At 44.1% G+C, this 23,518-nt stretch overlaps 1 protein-coding gene across 2 annotated transcripts in view; it reads left to right on the forward strand.

The window, feature by feature from the left end:
- Window positions 1–23,518, forward strand: part of TBC1D14 (TBC1 domain family member 14) — a 91,803-nt gene that overhangs the window by 30,576 nt on the left and 37,709 nt on the right. The window lies entirely within an intron of this gene.

The following is a 23,518-nucleotide window of genomic DNA, read 5'->3' on the forward strand; positions in this document are numbered from 1 at the left end:
TGTTGTCGGAGAATGACAGTGGCATCCAAATGTCTGTTAGACACAGAGGCCGGCTGCATACCACAGCCGGGATCTGCCACCTGTGGAGGGAGCTCAGCTTCTGAGCCCCTGCTGTTATGAATGGGTCACCGAGGAGGATAGCAGGCCCAGGCTAAGCCACAGAAAACCAGAGAGGTTGGTAACTAAGCGGATGCAGACCCCTGATCCTATCCACACAACTAGCAGTAGCCGTGGAGCGTACCTATGATGATCCTAGACGCCTCGGCACAGCCGGAGAGCTAACTAAGCCTTAAGCAAGAAAGGGGAAATCTAAACTGCCCCGGAGCAGACCCCAAAGGATATATTGTCGGTGAGACAAGATGAAAACACAAACGCAGGCAGAAAAATAGACTGCGCAAACGATGGGGCCCACACTGACTAGACAGGACAGGAAAGGAAAGACACTGTCTGCAATCACGCAAAAAACCCTGCAAAAAAGTCCAACAGTCTGATGCACAAAAACACTGAAGTCGCACGTCTTCGCCCCCACTAATCAGCACTCTGGTACATTCTGAGAGCAAAGCAGAAAGAGACCAATATAACGGGGGACAAAACAAACTGGCACAAGCAGTAACATATGGGCGGTGATTCGGCACAGCCCCAGCCGGAGCTAGCTGACCCGCACAAAGCAGAGATAAACAAAACCAGATCAAATGCAAACACAATAGCAAATGAACCACTTAGCTGAACATGCAGGGAAAGAGCAGGAGACATCAGACCTCAGGAGACACAAGAAGAAAATCACCAGCAGGGATAGAGGGAGTCAGCTGTCTTAAATCCCAATCAAACCCCAGATCTCCAATCGTCTTCCTCATTATCAGGTGGCAAGCCTCTGTCAATCAGATCAGCTCCACTACCTCCAGTAACCACCAGAGGGAGCCCAGAAAGAGAACTCTCAATCTGACCAGCTTCGGTAATCACCAGAGGGAAGCCAGAGAGAGAATCCACAACACCCTGCCTTGCACGCAGACCCACCAAAATAATTTGCAGTAAGGGGTTAAAGAGTGTGTCTATAGCCCTTTGTGCTGATTGATACGAGGCTGAGATCACACATGCGAGGAATACGGCAGAGTCTCGCATGTTAATACCCGGCACTTCTGCCGGCACTCAGGAGCGGAGCGTGCGGATGCAGATATTGCTAATTCCAATTAAGCGATTTACAAACATTCAGTTTTTTATAATCTTTTTTTTTTCCATGCATGTTTGACCCCAAACTCGGAGTGTGTAGGGTAAACCTCATTTCACTTCTTCCTTATTGCGTTCACAGGTGTATGCGGGGGTTAATAGGTCAGACACCGAGGGTACTTATAGGCACTGAACCTTGAGCACAAGCACCCTGACGAAGAAGGCTGATTGTGCCTTCAAAACGCGTTGATCTGCTTTTTGGTCCTTGCGCTGCTCTGTACTAGCTGTGACGTCACACGCTCAGGTACCCTTCGGCTGCTGTTTCCTAGCGGGTATCCAGGGACGCTTCCGGACGGAGCTTCCCCTGGCTCTACCCAGCGCATTCTGCTCCCCCACTCTTTCTGCCTCACGCGCACCCCTGTATCAAGGAAGGCTGCCCTCCGTGAATGGACACTTTGCGGCTTCACCGCCTCGGAGTGTGACCCGGCAACTGCCTACGTCATTCACCCGCTACAGCCACCGTGAGCTTCTCCTACACACCCTGCGTCCCGGTGAGTGTAATGAAATTTCTGCTTGCCTATGCCATTACCCATGTGGCGCATGTTCGTTACAGGCGCAGTGATGTTTTTTGATGCAGTGTAAGTTTGTGGGGCAATTTACTTTTTACAGTCTTATGTTTGACCCCCATATTATCATTCTTAGTGTTTTTAACAACGTAAGAGCGACTTTTATAGTTATTGTGCATTTTATGTTTCACAGTAGGACCTTCTATGACCTTCTATTTGGTTGTATTGCATTCCATTAAATACTGCTCTTGGGTTACTATCATATACCCTCAGTGGGGCTTCCATCACTCAGGCTAGCTTTAGCCATTTTAGTATTTTGTGGTGTCCTCGAGTGCAGGTCAATTTTACGTTTTTGTCAAGAGTTCACATTTTGATTTTTTTTTTTTTTTTTTTTAAATGTATTGTTTTGGGTGGACCTATTGTCTGACAAATTTAAACGAAAAATTTTGAATGTCCCACTTTTGATCCAATGAAATTTATCCATTCAACTAACTACTGTAGGTTCCTCGGTAAAATGGGGGAGCACACTAATGGCATTCTTGTAGTGTTTAATGCGTAGGAGAAGCGTGGACTTTTGTTGTTGGTTTTTTTTTTTTTTTGTTTTTTTTTTTTCACCCAAAATGGATTAAAGTCTGATCCAGAACACTGATGCAAAAAAAGTTACATATTTCTCTTTTACTCAAAAAATAAAATGACGCATGAATGAAGCCTGAATTGGTGTTGTGTAGCGTTGCTAAATAGATGGTATCCTTTCCCTTAAGAGAATGGAGATGTAATTACAGCCCATTCCTGCCCTACTTTGGTTTGCAAACATTCTGCATTTCTTTCATTGTAATCGTTTAGCAAAAATTACCTGCAGGCAACCTCAGAATGTTCTGCAATAATCTGCTCCGGTAGATAGGAAAATGACTTTGTGAAAATCAAATCTGCATATATTTTCTGATCCTGCAGAGGTTTTTCCCTTCACCGGGGGGAGAACGATTTGCTGCTCTGTGAAAATACTCGCAAAATTACTTGTTTGAGTGTCAGTCCATAGCACGAACTCTGCGGCCTCATGTATGCCTGCAAGGCTACCCACTAGGATCAGGAGCCCTGCGGCCAGTCCATGCCCTGCGTTCTGTGCTCTAAGGCTCCCTTGGGACTGCCCAGACGCAGGCATTTAATGGCCTATTTAGATTGTACGACCACCGTACAGTGCATGGAGAGCGATCATTAATAAGTGTTCTGTTCACGTACACACACATTCTGCATATGCACCCAAGCGATTTCCACGTGCAAAAAAAAAAAAAAAGTTCTCGGCAGCACTTGATCTTCAGTAAATAGGAAATGTGCTGCCGAGAACTTTTTTTTTTTTTGCACGTGGAAATCGCTTGGGTGCATATGTGTGTCTGATCGAGCCCTAAGGAGTTGTGTTATGGGATGCACAGAATGGCGCCAAATTTTATTAAGATGACTCATGCGGCATAATCTACTCAACCCAGGATTTGGCTCTTTAAACTTTTACGGGATCCATTAGCAAGGTTGTAATCTGAATTCACCTCTGGAGACATTAGTGACTACAGATGATGGAAGTCCTAATACCTGCTTCTTATTGATATCCGTAGCTTGGATTGTATTTATTCCTTGCCCTGAGAATGTAGATAGCTTCATTTTACCATCACTTTTACCTAAACCCGGAAGGAGTTTGGTATCTACAATACTGAGATTTACTTCCTCTCGCAGTTTGTCTTTGCTAATTTTTCTGACTCCACATTTTTCCCGTAGTCCCATTGCACTTATTTTGTCATCTCCTATCGCAGTAATGGGAAAATATAGTCTTCAGGGAATACAGATTTGTGCATGGCTTATAAGTCCCCTCACTCTGACATGCCAAACTTGGCTTGTTACTTTCCACAAGGAGAAACGTTACACCCTAGAACTGAAGAAATTAAATTTTGGTAATGACTAATCAATTCTGGCAGAGAAAGAAGCCGATTTCTCTGATAAGATATGTTACTTATTTTCATGTGAACTACTGATTTACGAAATAATTAAAACGACGATTACTCTTTAACCTTGAAGCAGAAAAAGTGCTCAAAAGACCAAACGTGTACAGCAAAGTGGTTTTACAATGGAAGTGAATTTTAAAAAAAAGTCTTTAAAGTGGATTTTTTTTAAGCAATTTTTCAGGATTTTTTTTTTTTTTCTCGAAGAAACCCCCTCCCTGAACTGGGCACATAACCTTTTTAGGGTGCATGCCCACGACGTCTTATATGCCGCCTTACCCATTGAGACTTTGAATCGAAAAAAAAAGTAATATGAGCTACTCTAGTCTGATTTATAGACCAGACTAGTCCATGTAAATAGTAGGCGTCTCCTGCACCCATGTGCTGTGCGGTTGGACACACTGAGCCAGTCACATTCGCAAGGATCAGCGCTCATCTGTACTAAATTAGAATCTGTCATTCGGATCAACCCTCCCAAGTCGTCTATATGTATATGAAGGGCGTAGTAAGTTGAATAAATTGAAACCTTGATGTCTTAGTCCAGAGAAATCCACGTTTTTCTTCTATGCAAGTGAGCGATTAAGATCTATGTACCGGACAATGTCTCCCAGAGATTATTTTAAATGAAGGGAAAATTGCCATTGTAAGAACGAAGTGTCAGTCATTACATGGTTCGATCACACACAGCTCTTCAGTAAGATCAGAACTAGCAGTACAGCAGAAGTGAACTTTGTCTCATTACAAACACATTTACATTAGCAGTTGTCCTCTTTATAGTTCTGGGAGCTCTGCTACAGAGGTGTCCCTGATTATATCCAACATAGTACAGCAGAGGTGAACTGACTCCTAACAAATACATTTGCATTAGCAGTTGTGCTCTAATAGTGCCGGCAGCTCTCCTGCGGAACTTTGCCTGATTATAACCAACACAGCGCAGCAGAAGTGAACTTTATCTCATTGCAAACACATTTGCAGCTGTCCTCTCTGCTGTACTGCCCTCACACACTGCCTGTCTTATGAGATGGAAGTTGAAGCACTTTGTACCTTTTGTAGCTGAAGTGCTATCTACCCAAGCACTTTTTTGCAGCCTTTTGTGTCTAGTTTGGAGCTGATTTCATATCTATTAGGGATGAGCGAATGGCTTCGGATATGGAGTTAACCAAATAGCTATAGCGCTTACCGAATAGCTGCATGGGGAACCCGGATATCTGGAGCGCTCCGGCTGATCAGCTGTTCGGCGCCGCAGCTGCATGTGTCGCGACAGTCACAACACATACATGGAGAGCCTGTGTGTTGTGACCCTCACACAGCTGCGACACCTGCAGCTGCGGCGCCGAACAGCTGAATATCGTGAGCTCTCAAGGTATCCGGGTTCCCGATGCAGCTATTTGGAAAGCGCTATAGCTGTTCGGATAAGTCCTTATCCAAAGCTATTCACTCATCCCTAATAACTAAGGTGAAACCTTACCCCTTAGATCTCAGTCCAGAGCCTCTCACCTAGCCAGATCAGTTCTCATACTTTGCGCTGACGAGGGCCACTAGCCCCGAAACAGTGTCTGCACATTGAGTTTCTGATTTAGCTTTTATCCAAAGTCCTATTGCAAGAGTCGTTAAAGGGTCGATTGTGACTTGAAGGATCTCTACTTCAACGGGTGGCGCTATAGAGTTCAAGTCCTCTTTCTCTCTGAAGACGCAATTTGCATATTAAAACGTAACATGCACTTTTTCACACCAGCTTTGATTTATTTTTCTCTAAGACCTGAAGCAGGAAAAAAAAACATTTAACATATGAACCACAATGTGGTTTCGCAATAGCAATGAATATGAATTTTTTTTATTTCTTTTTAGAACCGCTCCAATAAGCGCCATGTGCAGATATCCTAATTGTCCAAACTCCCTTTTTACCTCTGCAGTCTATAAATACTCCATTGAGCTGCTGAGAATGTAACCTGAGCAGGTGTCTGTGGGTGTGCGTAGTCCCCGTGCTCCGCCGTCCTCTGATTAGTATTGTCAGCTATGTGCCCTTCCCTGTTGACACAGCAACTGAGCCTGAAGCTCGGCTCGCTCTCTTTCTTTCTCTGCCTTTACCCTTCTGGAGCTTCCTGGCAGCCGATCAGACAAGATTTAAAATGTTACTATTAAATGGATTACTATTTTGCTAAATCTCGGACCCATGCGGAGTTAGTCTAGTCATTCGCTCAAGAACTCGACAACTTCTGGAGTTTCTTCCACCATGGCCGCTCCTCCTTTACTTCTCTTAGTTGACAGGTGAGTAAAAAAGTTGAAAAACTTTGTGAAAAGTTAATAACTCTCTATGTACAAAGTTTTTGCATCAGTTATTCAATAGATTGGCCAATTTAAAAAAAAAAAAAAAAAAAAAAGCCAAAAGTTTTACATGCGCAGTTGATCCTATGGCCGTCATGTACTTTGATGTAATCTCCTCCTAGGTTTTACCACAATCATAACAAATCGGATGAGGATGATAACCTGATTAGGACATTTCACAATATTTTTTTTTTTTTTTTTTCTTTTTGTATCATTTTATTTATATTTATTTTGAGTAGATATTTGTGTTCGTTTTTGTTTCTTTTCTCTTTTTTTTAATCTTAAACACTCTCCTTTAGATAACTTGGACTTTAACAAATCTGCTGGAGCTTGCACAATCCTGTAGTAGAAGCAGTTTCCCAGATAGAAGTATAGAGCTGTCAGCAGTAATCGCTGGAAAGGTTTACTCCCGGTCAGAGTGGGTTGGAGCCTTTCTGGTACAGGAGGGTTTGCTCGGGAAGAGGAATTTCAAGTTCAAGTTGCTGATCTAAAATGCTTTGCTTTTTATGTTTTTTGTATTTTAGATGTCTAGAAATTTGGTATCTTAGTCTGCGAGGTGTTACTTTACTCTTTTTTTTGTTATAATTATTTATGGTTTTGCTTTTCTATGGATACCTTTTTTTATTTTTATTCCTACTGAAAAAGGGGACACATGGGCGAAAATCTTCATGTTACCTCTTGGGGTGTATTGTCAGGAACTTATTTCCTGTCTCTGTCGGCGGCGGTCCCCACAGGGACCTATTGTATCCTATGTTCTAGTTCACACTCTTTATTTTACAACCTGAGCTGCGTGGGGAGGGGGGGGACAAAAAAAAAACAAAAAAAAAAACAAAAAAAAAAAACGCACAATACGCTCGTCTGATTTTTACCTACTGGACTATTCAAGCAAATAGTAGGCAGCTCGAACACACAGAGCCAGTGATGTCAGCAGATTGCGGACGTGTCTCGTCCGTAAAACTTAGTGCGACAAAACTTTTTTTTTTTTTTTTGTACGTTTTAGTGTCCGAAACCACTATTTAGAGCTAAAGAGACTGTCTAGCAACAGTAATAAACTTTTCTATGTCAAGTGATTTGCATTCCTGCCACGTATGCAAAGCACTTGACAAGTGTCCAGTGGGCGTGTTTTCAGAAGCTAAGTGTTCTGCCATCTCCTTGTCATTCCCTCCCACCTAGAATTGATTGATGCTTTTGCTAGGGGCTACAGAAGATGCAGAAGAAGTGTCTGACATGGCAATTTGCCCGTCACTTAGATTTGATTGACCTGCTAACGACCCGTTAAGCGGAGACTTAGGATTTGCATACAGTGCAGGAAGTGTTTAAAAACTTTTTCTAAGCTATTTATTACATATTCTATATTATAGTTGAGTGAATGTCTTTACATGAAGTCCAGTGTTTGGTTCAGAAGCACCTCCACGTGCCCTATTGTCAGCGGCCCCCTTCCTGTGCTCTGACGGCTCCAATAATAAATAATTTATTGGCTTTATTGAAATCTTTCACGGCGAGGTCAAAGGGACAGACTTGATTTGTGTCGGCAAAGGAACGACGTGTTGCGCAGGTTGGATTTTTTTTTTAACTTCTGTGCTTATGTTGTAGAAGGACTCGGGGACACTGAAGGCATCTCGGCACAATGCATGTACAGGGCCATAAAAAAAAAAAAAACCTTGTGTGGCCCCAGACCTGACAGTTAATGGGGAAACTTGATGTGCCGCCGTTACCACCTTGGATGGTACTTGTCACGTTTTCACACTTTATTTTTTTTTTTTTGCGGGTACCATCTCTTGAGTGGAGTCCAGCACAAATTCCTGACAACTTTTCCATATTGGGCCCTCTTCCTCCAATGTCTGCAAAAGTTAGTTTGCCTATGGGATGTATCTAAAACCCTCTCCACATTGGCGTGCTTGTTCTGTGTAGATTGCAGCTGACTGTGTAGAGGAATAATGCTGCCACGCTGACTGTTTCCATACACACGGCTTGTTTGGGCGCTGAACTGGTTATTACACCCGGTGTTTACCGCTCTTCATTTCCATCGAGCGCGTGCTTCCACGTGTAGAAAGAAGGCGACTCTGGAAAAACTTGTACCAAGTGATGAAATCCTCATCCTAGCACAGGGTTAGTTATAGCTTGCCGGTAGAGGTGGAGATCTTGATATCCAAAATAGGCCACATTCACTTGTTTTTGGATTTGTTACGGATTTGCGTTGCAGATACGATTTCAGTTCATGCCAATGGGATTTGCAAAATTTGAATACAGTTTTGGAAATTTCCCGTCACATTGCAGATTTTCCACAAATGTTGACTCCAAATTTCACAGCTTGCAATGCAAACTGTAAAATCTGTACTCTATTGGTTTTTTTTTTTTTTTTTTTTTTGTTAGTATTAACAAGGAGATGTGGCGACAAAAAAACAATCTTCCATTGCTCGGAGACCCCCAATGTGGATGATTCTGTACTATAGTGAGGCAAAGTGTTACAATCAGATTTTACTATTTTTCATTTTTATTTTATTGTTGTTAAAATATATATATATATATATATATATATATATATATATATATATATATATATATATATATATATATATATATATATATATATATATATATATATATATATATATAATGGAGAGATACATACTAGCTGAAGAGCCCAGCGTTGCCTGGGCATAGTAACCAACTGTGGTTAGTTAAAACAAATTATAATGATTATATTTCACATCATATATGCAACACTACAGATTTGCAACACAAATTAGCTAAACGATTACCCAAGTATTGATAGTATTTTATTTTCAACTCATTCAAGACTTTTGGTTTTTCCTTTCGGTGCAAAGATGAACAGATTTTTGGCAGTTCCAACTCTTCAACAGATCACGTAAAGTTGACCATGAGAAAAGCTTGGAGATTGCAAATCGATCCCTACTACTTTAAAGGACTGTCCCTGAGCATTGTTAATGGACATTGCAAATAGCAGTTGAACTGGAAACTGGAGGCGTTTAAAATAAAAAAAACAAATCAGATGGAATGAATGGAATTCTTGGAATGAAAATGTCCTCTCCATCACGTGGCGTTTTTTTCGAGTTTCCGCGGCGGTTTTAACCGCGCGATTTTGCCGCGAAAAATAAGCATCCCATGCATTCCTATGGGATTCGGCAATGCTGTGCTAATGCTGCGGTTTTTACCTCGGCGGAATTGCTTTGCGGTAAAACTTGCAGCATGCTCATTAGTTTCGCGGAATCGTGTCTATTCCGCCCACATAAGATTGCATTGTTCTGCTTACTTTCCGCATGTGGCTGTGCCCACCATGCGAAAAGTAAGCAGAACATTTGCGGATGATACCCACGGTCCGGAGGAGAGGAGACTGTCCTCCGGGCTTTGGGTACCATATCCCTGTAAAAAATAGAATTTAAAATAAAAAATATTGTTATTTCTCACCTTCCGACGTCCCGCGCAGCCTTCCCGTCTCTCTCCGCTCCCGATCCCAGTAAGCCTTTGCGAGCGATGATGTCCGTTCTCGCGGGATCGTGAAGTCTTGCGGTCATTCGCGTGACGTCATCGCGAATGACCGCGAGACGTCGCGATACCGTGAGAACAGACGTCATCACGGTAATTGTCGCAAAGGATTACTGGGACCGGGAGCGTGGAGAGAGGTGGGAAGGCTGCGCGGGACATCGGAAGGTGAGAATAACAATATTTTTTTTTATTATTTACATTCTATCTTTTACTCTTGAAGCCGCATAGGCGGCCTCAATAGTAAAAAGTTGGTCACACTCGTCAAACACTATGTTTGACGAGTGTGACCATCCTGTCAATCAGTTCTCCAAGCGATGCTACAGATTGCTTGGAAAACGCTAGCAATTCTGCAAGCTAATTACACTTGCAAAATGCTAGTTTTTCCGCGGGAAAATCGCGGGAATTTAAAATGCGATTTTCCCGCGGAATGAAATTCCAGAATTATCGGGGTAATTTCCCCGAGAGTTCCGCTACTTGTGAACCCAGCCTAAATACTACTACTACTGCAAATGCGTTTCCTGATGCCAAATTCCATCTTTAATGTGGTAACTGCTCAGTTAGAGCTGCACGGCTCCGTCGATGGAATAGTCGCAGCGGCCGGGTACTGCACATCCACTCCTTATTGACATGACTAGGGGGTGAATGTGCAGTACCTGGTCGTGGCCACTATACTGTCAACAGTACTAATGTGCAGCTTCATAACTGAGCCGTTCTGGCCGTACAGCAGATCGGTGGGGGTGCCATGTGTCGCGCCCGCACCGATCAGGCATTGATGACCTATTCTAAGAATAGGCCATTAATGTCTCTGAAAACCCCTTTTAAACAATTCACTTACTGGGCTATTTTCTGTAGTTTTGATAGTCTCCTGTTGATAAAATAAGGATTTTATCAACTTATAGAGCTGCTGTCGCCTGACGCACCTGGCAGTGTAGCCCAAGTTTTAGATGTAGTGATATCTGCTTGTGATCCTTATTTTCCATTTATATGGCTGTCCTAGGTCTGGTCGGATTGTTGACTAGGTGCAGGATTCATAGTCACTTGAAATATATGAGGTAAACTAGCCATAAATGCTCCGGTCACCCTCCTCTAATCCCGAGCTGTTATCTGTGTCAAGAGGCTGTAACATCAGCAGTCATAGAGCTGATTTATGAAGGATTTCTCCTTTATTATAATTGTTAGGCGCGGTCTCCACTTTCTGACTTGTACTCCATATTTTATGAGCGGTGACTGGTTCTCGTGCTCTGTGGTTTGACTATAAATGTTTTATCCTAATCGTCAATGTTTGTTAATTGGAAACTTGTGAATCCTAATGGGACCTTACTCACACACCCGTGGGTTGTCTGTGTGTTTCCTAGACAGCACATGATAACACAGGCCCCACTCTCCTACATAAGAAAAAAGGACACAGGACACGGAGTTCTAAGTTTGGCATAAAATGGCCGTGGCGTTTTTGAGTTACTCAACAATCAATTTTATTTCATCGTAACTATTAAAACCATTAAATATCTCCATCACTGAATAAAATTATTACACTCATGACCCAATCCTCCCTAAAAAAGGGAGATTATCTCACAAATAAACACGACGATACAATGAAATACTTTTTAACAGGGCGGGAGGGAGGGAGGGAGGGATCTTGAAATCTTCTTGAGGTAAACTGAGGGAACTGTCACAAACAGCTGATTGTATACCACAAATTCTTACCGCTCATACTCTGTCAGCCAAACAGGTTCAAAAAAAGAGCAGGAAGCCAAATCTGCCTAACAGGGAACCTGCTCATGAAATATCACAGCTTACTGAAACATTAATAGTTATGGGAGCCGCGTTATCATGCGACCCCCCCCCCCCCCCCCTTGTATTCACTAAGGGGAGGGCGTTCATTACATTTTATGCTCTGTTGTGACATGGTCTGCATTAAAAAAAAAAAAAAAAAAAAAAAAGATGTCCTACTCTGGTCCGATTTACTTACCAAAATTTTTCACCTATCAGTTGCAAGGAGACTCTGTTATTAAACCTCCTTCCATTTTCTTTAACATACGTGAAAAATGGATGACGCCCAGATGGTAACAGGTGACACGTGGGATGCAAATGGGTGAACAATGGCGCAAAACAGAGAAGCGCGTGTGAATGAGTTCTCCCTATGTTTGGCCAGTGTCTGGCTCTGTCTCTGTTCACATTTGTGTTGTAATTTTCGTCATTAGTGAGGGCTGCTGCTGCTAATCGCCTGTCTGCAGCGGTCACATGATTTGGCGCTGACCATCAGATATTTCATCCCTTGGGTCTATTTTTGTGGCATATGAAACAGATTTCGTATCTTCGCACTGGTAAGCGGGTGCACATTATATGGACGTTGCAGCAGATTCATGACACGATCTGACACAAAATCTGTCTTCGATGTCCATAGCAACCAATCACAGATCCGCTCATATTTTTCAAGAGCGGAATTCAAAGTGAAAGCGGCGTTGTCATTGGTTATGTGTCTGTATAAAGTGTTCCTCCATCATCCTGTCTTAAATTTTTGTCCTTGGTAACCAATTACCATGCAACTTTCATTTTTAATTCTGCTTCTAAAAAATAAAAGCTGATCTGTGATTGGTTGCTATGGGCATCAATATCGTCGGTCTTCCATCATGTCCCATTGGGAACAATGACGACAGCAGCCATGTCGGTAATTTGTTTCCGTTGGACAGGAGCCCTGAGAAGCTTTTCCTACATGACCGCATCCACGGCGCCTTTTTTTTTTTTTTTGATTAGCCGGCCTGGAACGATGCACATGTGACACCTCACCAGGCCGGCTAATCGGAAGGAGAGCTGCGGATGCCATTGGGTAGGAGGCAGTTCCCGTGGCGCCTGTCCAACGGCCAGAGACGACTCGCATGACTGCTGGATTGGGTCCTGCAAACTGATTTGGATCATAGTGACGGTCTTAAAAAAATTAAAAATAATTACAAACAGGGAAAAAAATGGCTGATTGTACTCTCCTTCATGAAATTGCTATTTGCATTGATAACTGTCCTCTCTTCATGGCTAAAGATCGTCATGAACTGCTGGTGTCCCGATTAAAATGTAGCTTATGGTGCGCTAGTCCTAGCTGTCAATCATTAGCTTTGTATTTTCTCATTGTGTCCTTTCTTAAAGGGGTTTTCTGTCGGCTTGCCAATCGCTGTCCACGTGACATGGATGCGACTATAAAGGGCTACTCGGATTCCCCTAGTCCCACGTACACTCACTAAGACTAAAAATGAGCAAAGTGCACCCAAAAACAAGTCCACAAATCCAAAAAAGACTTCTTGCTGTCACCAGTCATCATTTTGTTAGGCCATCAAGATGGCTACACAGGGGAACACACAAACCCACATGCACAATTCCCAATCTGGCTTCGAATGGATCACCTCCTAGCACACAGCTTAACTATACTTTCCCTCTTTGACGTGTTCAGGTTTAGAACAGCAAAGTACAAACTTATTAGTTTTACGATTTAATCCCTTTAAAACCTGTGATGTACATTTTCATCATAGATCACTGAGAGCTTTATGGATCAGGAGCTGAGCCTGCACCATACCCGGCAGATGCTGGCTGTGTTACAAAGCCGGCATCTGCCTGTAACAGTGGTGGACGGAGATAAGTCCAGTTGTTGCCGTTAACTGTTGTGAGCTCATTTTCGGGTTTGCCTCTGGCTTCTGGTGAGGGTTATGGAGCTGGCTGTGCTGACAGAGGAGTAGTGAGTTCTCTATCTGGACTCCCTCTGTTGGTGAAGGGAGGTAATGAAGCTGATCTAAATGGCAGAGACCGGCCACCTGAGGAAGAGGACTGCAATTGGACATCAGGAGTTTCTGATTGGATTTAAGGCAGCCGACTCCCTAGTTTCTTGCTGGTGATTTTTCCTGACTGTGGCTCCTGGTTTCCAGTTTGATTCCTGCCTTCCTAAAGCTAAGTTTTCTCTGCTATTGTTCATATGAGTTTCTGTCTGATTTACTTTAGTTTTTGTGTTCAGCCAGCCCTGGCTGGGACTGGGCTGAATCCCCATTTTTGTCTCTGATCAGTTGATCTCTTTTGCTCTATCTTCAGAATATACCTGAGTGCTGATATAGTGATTTGAAGTCTAGCGACTTCAGGGCCTTTTTCTGGCAGACGTGTTGGACATTCTTTTTGGCAGGGTTTTTTGCATGATTGCAGACAGCAGCTTTTCTTTCCTGTCCTTTCTAGTTAGCGCGGGCACCATCGTTTGCTCAGCCTATCATTCTGCCTATGTCTGTGTTTTCATCTTGTTTCACCGACAATACATGTTGGAGGCTGTCTATTGCTTTGGGGTCTGCTCTGGGGCAGTTTATATTTTCCCTTTCTTTCTTTAGGCTTATTTAATTCTCCGGCCGTGACGAGACGTCTAGGACCACCGTAGGCACGCTCCACGGCTACTGCTAGTTGTTGTGGATAGGATCAGGGGTCTGCAATTCGCTAGTTACCAACCTCTCCGGTTTTCTGGGCTTAGCTTGCTTTTTGTTTTTTCCTCCACGGTGACTCATTCATAACAGTTAACTATTTATATGCTGCTGTAAGTCATTCAATTGACTACCTACTTGCAGATACACGCAATCCTTTCACCCCATTTTTCATGTTTTTGGTAAAAATGCATGGCCTCACTCAAACCTTCAACTTTGTCCTCCCCCAAAAAACAATTCCTCACACGATTGGTTATGTCAACGGAAAAATCAAAGTTATGGATTTGGAAGAAGAGGCTGAAAACATTAAAGTACAAAAGACAAGAGTCCGGGTTCGTTAAAAGGTTAAAAAAACAAGTATGTAGTAAAAAGGATCTAGTAAAGAACGCTTCAAAATTTAGATCTAGTATTGTCTTTGCCCAATTTAAATTAATTCCAATCATTTCTTTGTTATATTTCTGTATGAGTTGGGGGGGCGTGGCATGGCAGGCGAGGAGTGAGGACGCTGCCTGGAGAGCTCCCGCTCCTATACTGGGAACCAACTCAACAAGCGACTCACCCCGATGTCCAGAACCCCAATGTCCACAAGGAGAAGCCGAGGGAGTGCGTCTGCAGGCTCCACGGCATCAGAAAAGGTCCCCCATACTATTTCCCGCTACTTCACAGGAGCGGGGAAGAAGAAGGCGGCAGGTGCAGGCACCATGATGGAAGCGGCGCGCAGGAGACAATCAGCCCCGCCATCGGCAGGAAACAAGGTACCGGAGGTGGGGGAGCGACATGGAGGGAGAGAGGTTGACGGGGAGATCTCCCCAGGATCCAGCGGGGAGAGTGGTGGCTGTGGAGGGAATGGAGTGGGCCCCTCACGGAGGTGGAAGCACCGCTAAGCCCCTGGCACCATGCGGCTTGCAGGGAGACCCCGCAGCCGGGCAGAAGAGACATAGCAGTGCAGCAACCAGTGCAGTCCTGAGAAGTGCCACCCTGAAACACCCAGCGCCACAGTCCCAGAGAAACTGCACTAATCCCCCAGACAGTAACAGTGCCACTATGAGGGATGATACACCTCAGGGAGAAACAGACCCCAAGATGAGAGGGCAGCTTGACCACCCCATAAGAAGTGCCCCTCAGGAAAACCTATCGTATGGCACAACTCCCCCACCTACCACTCAATTAACCACGTCCATAGCACCACAAGGTGGACCTGTGACCCCTATCCCAGCGGGACTATCTGAGGCGCATGCAGGAGTTGATTTAGCATTATTGTACAATAAGATAAAAGACATTCTGACGAAACAAGATACGGAACAATATATTGCTCGCCTGGAATCTTCTTATAAAGCGGAACTGTCCATACTTAAGGATGACATCCAACAATGTGGAGAGAAGGTTGAATCCCATGACCAGCTTCTGACCTCCCTGAATGAAAGGGTAGAGGCTCAAGAGGCCACCAAGGCTACCCAGGCTAGACAGCTACAGACCCTGGCGGAGATGCTGGATGACTCTGAAAACAGAGGACGCAGGAATAATATACGAATATGGGGTCTACCCGAATCTATCCCTCCTCAGGAGCTAAACGCCACTTTAAGAAGCATCTTCAACTCTGTCTTGGATAGACCCCAAGATACCCCACTGGAGTTAGATCACGCTCACAGGGCTCTGGGCCCGCGTCCTGGCGACCAAGACCCACCGAGAGATGTGATATGTCGGGTCCATAAATACCAACTTAAGGACGCAGTCATGGGAGCGGCCAGGAGAGCAGGACCCATCAAACACTTGGATACCCGTACACAGCTCCTACCAGACCCCTCCAGATGGACATTGCAGAGACGCAGAGCCCTTCGCCCTCTTTTAGAGGAGCTGCGACAACAAGATCTTTCTTATACCTGGGGATTCCCGTTCTGCCTCCGGGTGCAGAGGAGGGGCGGAGTACATCGTCTGAGCCACCCCAGCGGAATCCCAGCATTTTCGGCCTCCCTAGACCTACATGAGGTGGACATCCATGATTGGCCACCTCTACCACTCTTCTACAGAATGGATGATGCTTGAGGGGGGCAATTTCCTCAATGGCAGCGCCGACCCGGAAGGCAGCCCCACAGACGTGGACAGATGCATCCGGAAGAAGGAGGTAATAACTGACGGCGAAGCCTGAAGATTCGGGGGGGAGTTGAGGGTTTGACTTCATCGGTCACGCAGAGAGGAGGGTTAACTCAGATGACGTGATTGGTTGGTGTTTGCTCTTTTGCCTCTTCCCTCCTTTCTTCCTTCTTCTCCCTCCCGCCTCTTGCCCCTCCGGTTTACTCTTGGATGGATGTATTTTCATGCTGAGTACTTATTGATATGTGAAGGGCTTGCCGAGCACTGGGCTCTATTCAGGGGGAAAAAGGATTTATAGAAGTTTATGGCATCCTAGATATATTGGTTACATAGTCTTTAATGTTATTGGACCTGAACACGAAGCATGATGTGTCCCAGTTTCACGGGTTCGTCAGAAACGGTACATATAATCTCAAGGGGTTGATATCCTTGTTCAAGGGCCAGTGAATGTTATTTCATTATGGGGTTGGTAACCAGGGGGGACGGGTCTCCATTTCTCTTCTCGCCGTACACTTACCCCCCTTGGAGGCGCTGTTTGCCAGCGAGGCATACAGTAATTAGTGTATACCTCCAACCGGTTCTACGTTGTTTTGGGTGTGAGTGTATTCACACCAGCATTGTTAATTCTACTATTACTTTTTGCTCTTTCTAACTTCTGACTTTGTTTACTCTCTGTGTTCAACCTAGCCCTACCCTACCAGCCTCTCTTCCCCCTCCCTACAGCGGTCGCTGAATCCCGGAGCGGACCCATCCTGTTGGAGGAGGCTTATTATCTCGAACTTAGATTGCAAACGCGATGCATGGTAAGACTGCCACACAAAAGATTACATTGGGCTCCTTAAATGTCAGGGGCTTTAATACACCACAGAAGCGGTCACATATCCTGTATGGTATGCATAAGAAAAAAGTAAATGCATTGATAGTACAAGAGACACACTTTAAGATCGGACATATCCCTAATATACCCAATCGATATTACAGTACACGTCATGGTTCCACAGCGCCAACCCGGATTCACGATCCTGAGGTGTTTTCATTTCACTCCACAAGTCCCTCCAACATACTATACTAGACACACTGATTGACACAGAGGGAAGATATGTGATCTTGAAGATCCAGATTTTTTCAACAACTTACACTCTAGCGGGTTGGTACGCTCCCGGCCGGGATCAAATTCGAGCTGTCAGGTCCTTTTTGAAGACTGTGGCTGACTTCGCTGAAGGGGTTGTCATTTTAGGGGGAGATTTTAACCTGATTCTTAACCCGGCATTGTACTCAACAGCGGAAAGGTCTTACCTTTCTCTTAGACAAATGGCCTCTCTGAAGAGAGACCTTCATGACCTGCACCTCACCGATGTCTGACGGCTTCTTAATCCCAATGTGAAAGATTATACGTTCTTCTCCACGCCACATAACTCGTACAGCAGAATAGACTTTTTTCTTCTTAGCCACTGCGCGTTGGCTTGGAACCCGAAACCGTCTATTGGAAGCTTCCTATGGTCGGATCATGCCCCAGTCTTTCTGGACATTAGCCCCCCCCTGATTCAGGGAGGCGACAGTGGACTTGGAGAATGAACGATAATCTTCTAAAAGACCCCACCTGTGTGGCTGACGTTAAAACCACCATATCGACATTCCTACAAGACCACGCACATGACGACACCGCCATGCCTATCAAATGGGAAACTCTTAAGTGTCCTTAGAGGGATATTTATTAAGCACGGTTCCCGTCTGAAGCACATAAAAAACAAGGAAAGTAGGGATCTTCCCGAAAAAATATTACATCTGGAAACGAATCATAAGAATGAATTAAGAGCAGAGACACAGATTGACTTGATCAAATGTAGAGATGACCTGAAGTCCCTGTTAAACGAAAAGTCCCGTATTCATAGAAATCGTTTTAAAAGCCTTTTTATATGGTCAAGCTAATAAATGTGGACGTCTGCTGGCTAGATTTCTACATCCACGCTGTCAGACTACATACATACCATCTCTTCAGAAGCATCGTGGTCAAGCGACGTCGAACCCAACCGAAATTCTAGACATCATGCGGCGCTATTACCACTCACTGTACAATATAAACGGGGGGATCCCTCTCGACCGCCTCTGGACCCCCAACCACAAATTGAGTCCTATATAAATGAAACTGCCCTTCCGATATTGAATACAGACCTGACAGAACCACTAGAAACTGACTTCACAGCGGAAGAGATTGATGAGGCTATTCCGAATACCCTGGCGGGCAAGAGCCCAGGACCAGACGGTTTCTCCCCTCACTCTTATAAGATATTTCGAGAGCAACTTAGTCCCATTATGACGCAAGTTTTTAACTCCATTACAGGCGATGTTTCATTTGTCCCACAATCCCTGGAGGCTTTCATCACAGTGAACCCGAAGCCGGGAAAAGATCCTACGGTAGTGACCAACTACCGTCCGATATCCCTCATTAATGTAGACGTAAAACTTTATGCAAAAATCTTGGCGAACCGGTTGGCTCCTCTTCTGCCTATGGTTGTACACTCAGACCAGGTGGGGTTTGTACAGGGAAGGGAGGCGAGGGACGGGATAAACAAGACTCTCATTCTGACTGCACATGCTAAATCAGAACATAAACCGATGGTACTGTTGTCGATTGACGCGGAGAAAGCCTTTGACCGGGTACATTGGGGATTCATGTTTTCGGCCTTACGACAGATGGGCCTGGGGAGCCGCTTTCTACAAAAGATCGCGGCCCTGTATTCCAGCCCCTCGGCGAGAGTTAGGATCAATGGCGCTTTGTCAGACCCTATAGCTATCGGGAATGGTACACGACAGGGATGCCCTCTGTCGCCCCTTCTATATGCAGTTGTTATGGAACACTTAGCGATGGCAATTAGGAAGAACCCCAATGTGCACGTCCCATGGGTGGACCGGGTTCATTATAAGGTCTCTCTTTATGCGGATGACCTCCTACTGTACGTATCTCAGCCGCACATTTCCCTCCCGTCGCTGATAGAGGAGTTTAGGAGGTACGGTGCAGTCAGTAATTTTAAAATTAATTTTCAGAAAACTGAAGCTCTTAATATATCCTTGGGACAAACAGAACTTACGAGAATAATGGAGAATTTCCCCTTTCGGTGGAAAAATCGAGCTATTCAATATTTGGGCGTATAAATTCCTACCGACATGACCGACCTTTATAAACTTAACTATTTACCCCTTCTGGACTCGACACTGAAGCGATTAAGAGAATATGGAAGAAAGAACATCTCATGGTTTGGTAGGATGAACTCCTTCAAGATGGATGTTCTTCCTAGATTTTTATACTTATTTCAGGCGATCCCGATCATACCACCAAGCGACATCCTTCCAAACCATCAGGTCCGCACTGATTCAATTTATTTGGCAGGCTTCTAGGCCTCGTTTAAAATACACAAGTCTGACAAATCCAAAGTCCAGGGGTGGGGCAGGTCTCCCTGACTTAGAACTCTACCATAGGGCTTCCATACTGATACGACTGTTTGACTGGCAGTATAGCTATCGCTCTAAACAATGGGTGCAATTGGAACAGACATCCTTTGATGTTCCCTTGAGACACCTGCCTTGGATCCGATGTTGCGATCCTGCTACGGGCGGCTCCGAGGGTTCGACCGGATTTTTGGCACAAGAGACATTACGACTCTGGAATCGTATAAAGATTAAGAAAAAATTGATTAGTGCCCTGATTCCATTGACACCACTCTTCGGTAACCCGGACTTCCCTCCAGGGCGTTACAGGGATCGTTTCTTAGGCTGGCACATTAGCTCAGACTTACGTATGGGACTGATACTGGTGGGAGGAAATATTCCGTCCTTGGGGACTCTACGTGAACAGTTTCCCAATGAGGGGCTCTCCTGGGTGGAATATAATCAGTTGAAGTAGTTTATCCAGAGACATATGGCGGACCGCGATTCCCGCCCTCCCATGACAGGAATGGAAAACTTATTGCAGCAACAAGACCCTCCTTCTCACTTGATCTCTCTTTTATATAGGGAGCTCCAGGTTGAGAACTCGGAGGTGACTCCAAGTTATATCCGGGCATGGGAGGAGGAGATGGGATGTAAATTCTCGGAAGAGGACCTTCGCAAAGTTTACCTATTTACATTTAAAATGTCCCCGGCTGGGAGCGCACAGGAGAAAAATTTTAGGATACTGACCAGATGGTATCTGTCCCCCGTTAGATTAAAGTCTATTTTTCCGACAGTGGAGGACACCTGTTGGCGATGTGGAACCGAGAGGGGCACACTATACCATATATGGTGGCAGTGCGCCGTGATCCAACCCTTCTGGAAGAAAGGTTTCTTGGCTTATCAAAAAATTACCGGAGATGTTGTGCCCCCTTCTCCGCAGGCTGCTATCCTCTCGATCCGTCCAGGTTCCATATCAGCTCAGAAACGGAGCCTTTTAAGGTTTTGCATCACTGCAGCACGTATGGTAATTCCACGCCACTGGAGAGTAGCAAAGCCGCCAACTATGGTGGAATGGGTGGCGGAATTTGCAGATATCTTTCGGATGGAGGAGAGCTGGTGGCTGAGTTGGAGGGGGACAAAACCCGCCTGATCCGAGTCTGGCATCCCAGGATCTTGTTTAAAGAAACTGCCGGGTTATCACAATTGGTTGAGGTGGCTTCCTAGGGGCTGGTTCGGGATTTGGGGACCGTTCATCCCTCCCTCCCCCCCCCCCTTTTCTCTCCCTTCCCCTCCCCTACCACTCCTAAACGTTCTATTCTAAATTTTCTCATGTTTTCTTTCTTCTTTCTCTACATTCCCTTTTCCTACATAATACACCCCTACTGAAATATGTAAAACATATTCTGAATAATTACGAACATTGTTTAATGAACCTACCCACATGTGATAATAAGAATTAAGGAGCTAATATTTGGTATGTCCTATGTAGATGGGTGAACCAATACCTAATGTTAGTCACTCAGTTAGAATGGGTCAGTAACAGGGGTATGCAAATCAATAATACACATTCTACTGAGAAATTACAAGATTTCATCTTGAATAGATGTGATAGATGTATAAGTGACTGTTTATGATGTAACGATGTTCAGAAGGGTGTATAACTTGCATAATTTCTTCATTTTGTATGTTTCCCCTGCTTATTTGTTCTTTCAATAAAAATAGATTCATCAATATCTCTGTATGAGTTGGGTTTTACCGAGTTGGAACCATCTCCATGTACTAATAGGTCAGATTGTCCTGATGGGCTAGCGGTTTATTGAAACGTTTGGTTGTCTTTCACACGAAAGAAGGAAATCTCACAATTTTTTTTTTTTTTGTATTTTTTTTTTTCTGTCCTTTGTGTTTTAGGGATCTGTTTCAGGTCACAAACCTTTTATATGTAAAACTATAGCTGACTGCAACGCAATACGGATTGTGGGGTAACAATGACATTTTATTGTTGGTGATTTTCATTTGCGTATCTGTGAAATGGTAGCTGCTGCAACTCTGTCCGCCAGCTGTAGACCGTTCTCGAAATACCGGTTTGCAGTGTTAAAATTAAGAAACACTAGCCGTACATATGTAAAGTATTATACAAATGTGCGCAAATCCGTACGGGATATTCTTTCCTCCAAGGCTTTGTTCAGTACAGCTGGCCATGTACATATGAAGGTGGCAGGTATGACATCCGCATTGAAATATCTGCACACATCTTGTCATGTAAAAAAAGAGAAAAACTTGATTGGGTTCCGCGAGTTGCGAAAACCCACATTCCCAGCTAAGTGTGTGGGTCCCCTACAATGCTCTGCCATTGAGCCTTAGGCCTCTTTCACACTTGAGTTTTTTGCATCAGTCAAGATCCGCCAAAAGGACGGATGGCGGATCCGTTTTAGTACTGATGACAACGGATGTCACCCGTCCGTTTTTTTGACGGATCCGACAAATGCAGAATTTTAAAGGAATCGCAGCCTGGAAAAGGAGAGAGAGAGAGTGTCTGGAGGATCCGTCACAGAAAAAAACGTTGCAAGCTCCGTTTTGAAATCTTTGAGGATGGTGACGGACAGGAACTTTTGGTGGATCTGCAAAAAAAACGGATGCAACGGACGGCAATCCGTCACAATCCGCCACTAATGGAAGTCAATGGGGAAAAAAACGGATCCTCAAAAGAAAATTGCGGATCCGTTTTTTTCAAAACCTGGCGGATTGTGACTGATTGTAAAAAAACTGAAGTGTGAAAGAGGCCTTAAGGTGGCAACTTTCCACACCTGTTGGCTGAATACTTGAATGGATGACCAGCTATCTCTCCCGAATACCCTGCATACCATAAAGCAATTCTTCACTGATCAATCATTTCTTCTTTATGGGGGGAGAGGAGTAAGCTGCTGCCAGATTCTACTGGCATTGGCCTATTTGCCTGCAGAACAAAAGCATCAGCAAATAAATCCTTATGTCCAAGGAGAAAGTTATTGGTTCTTTGTACGCATTACATGGTCGTTGGATCACGGCAGATATGCTGTGTAATTTCCATTCGGATTCTGCAGTGTTTTAGTGTCCACAAAGTAGATGCCAAATCTTATCCACTCTGCTCAATTATTTTTTTATTTTTTTTTTTCACCACTAATTTAACTCCAGAGATCAGGAGAAAGCCATTGGCCTGGAGCGTCATTACTGATGTGTGTTTTTGGGATCAGAAAAAATAACCAAAGGCGGAACGTGCACAGCATTGTTGTTTTTACATTGCTGTGCATTATGTAATTTTTTGTTGTTTGCAGTGCTTATTCCAGGCAGAATCTACATGAAAGACCTTGCTTGTTCATGTGCACATACCCTTAGTTTGAGAATGTCGGCATTGATTTCCAATGTTAACTTCCACCTAAAAGATGGTGAAAGGGTATGTGCACTAGGGTGACCGGATCTCATATGGGGGGGAAAAAATGTCGGAATCTTGTTCATCTGGACCCCACAAAACGATTCCCCTTTCCAGATATTGAGAGAGCCAAAATTTGAGCTTGATCAAACGACGTTAACCCTTGCCGCTCGTTGCTCAAAGTTTGAAAAAATCCAAATTGAGGTATTTTAAGATTTAGGTATTTTGCATAGTCTGTTAGACTATAAAGAATGTGACGACAACATTGCAGAAATAGCCCTGACCAAATTTTCGAACCATTTGTGGTATTTGAATGCAGAGTTGGTGGGATTATCGTTTTTTGATCCCACCATTACAGACAATGAAAAGTTGTTAATGGCTAATAAATTGCTCAGTAGCACAGATGAACCATCAGAGCACGCTAACCTACATGAGTTGATAATTTTACATAGTTATCTAATCTATTCTAGAGCTTTTGTTAAAGTAGTTTTTGAAACGTCAGAATATAATGCTCGGCATTTGCTTACAACTTGCAGGACATATTGCTTTTGTTCTTCATCTTTTGTCAGAAGGTCGTTAAAGTCGGTTACTTCCTACCTCTTTTTT

Source organism: Dendrobates tinctorius, unplaced genomic scaffold (genome assembly GCF_039654945.1).
Source record: "Dendrobates tinctorius isolate UK_male_01 unplaced genomic scaffold, ASM3965494v1 ptg000039l, whole genome shotgun sequence".
Classification (NCBI taxonomy): Eukaryota; Metazoa; Chordata; class Amphibia; order Anura; family Dendrobatidae; genus Dendrobates; species Dendrobates tinctorius.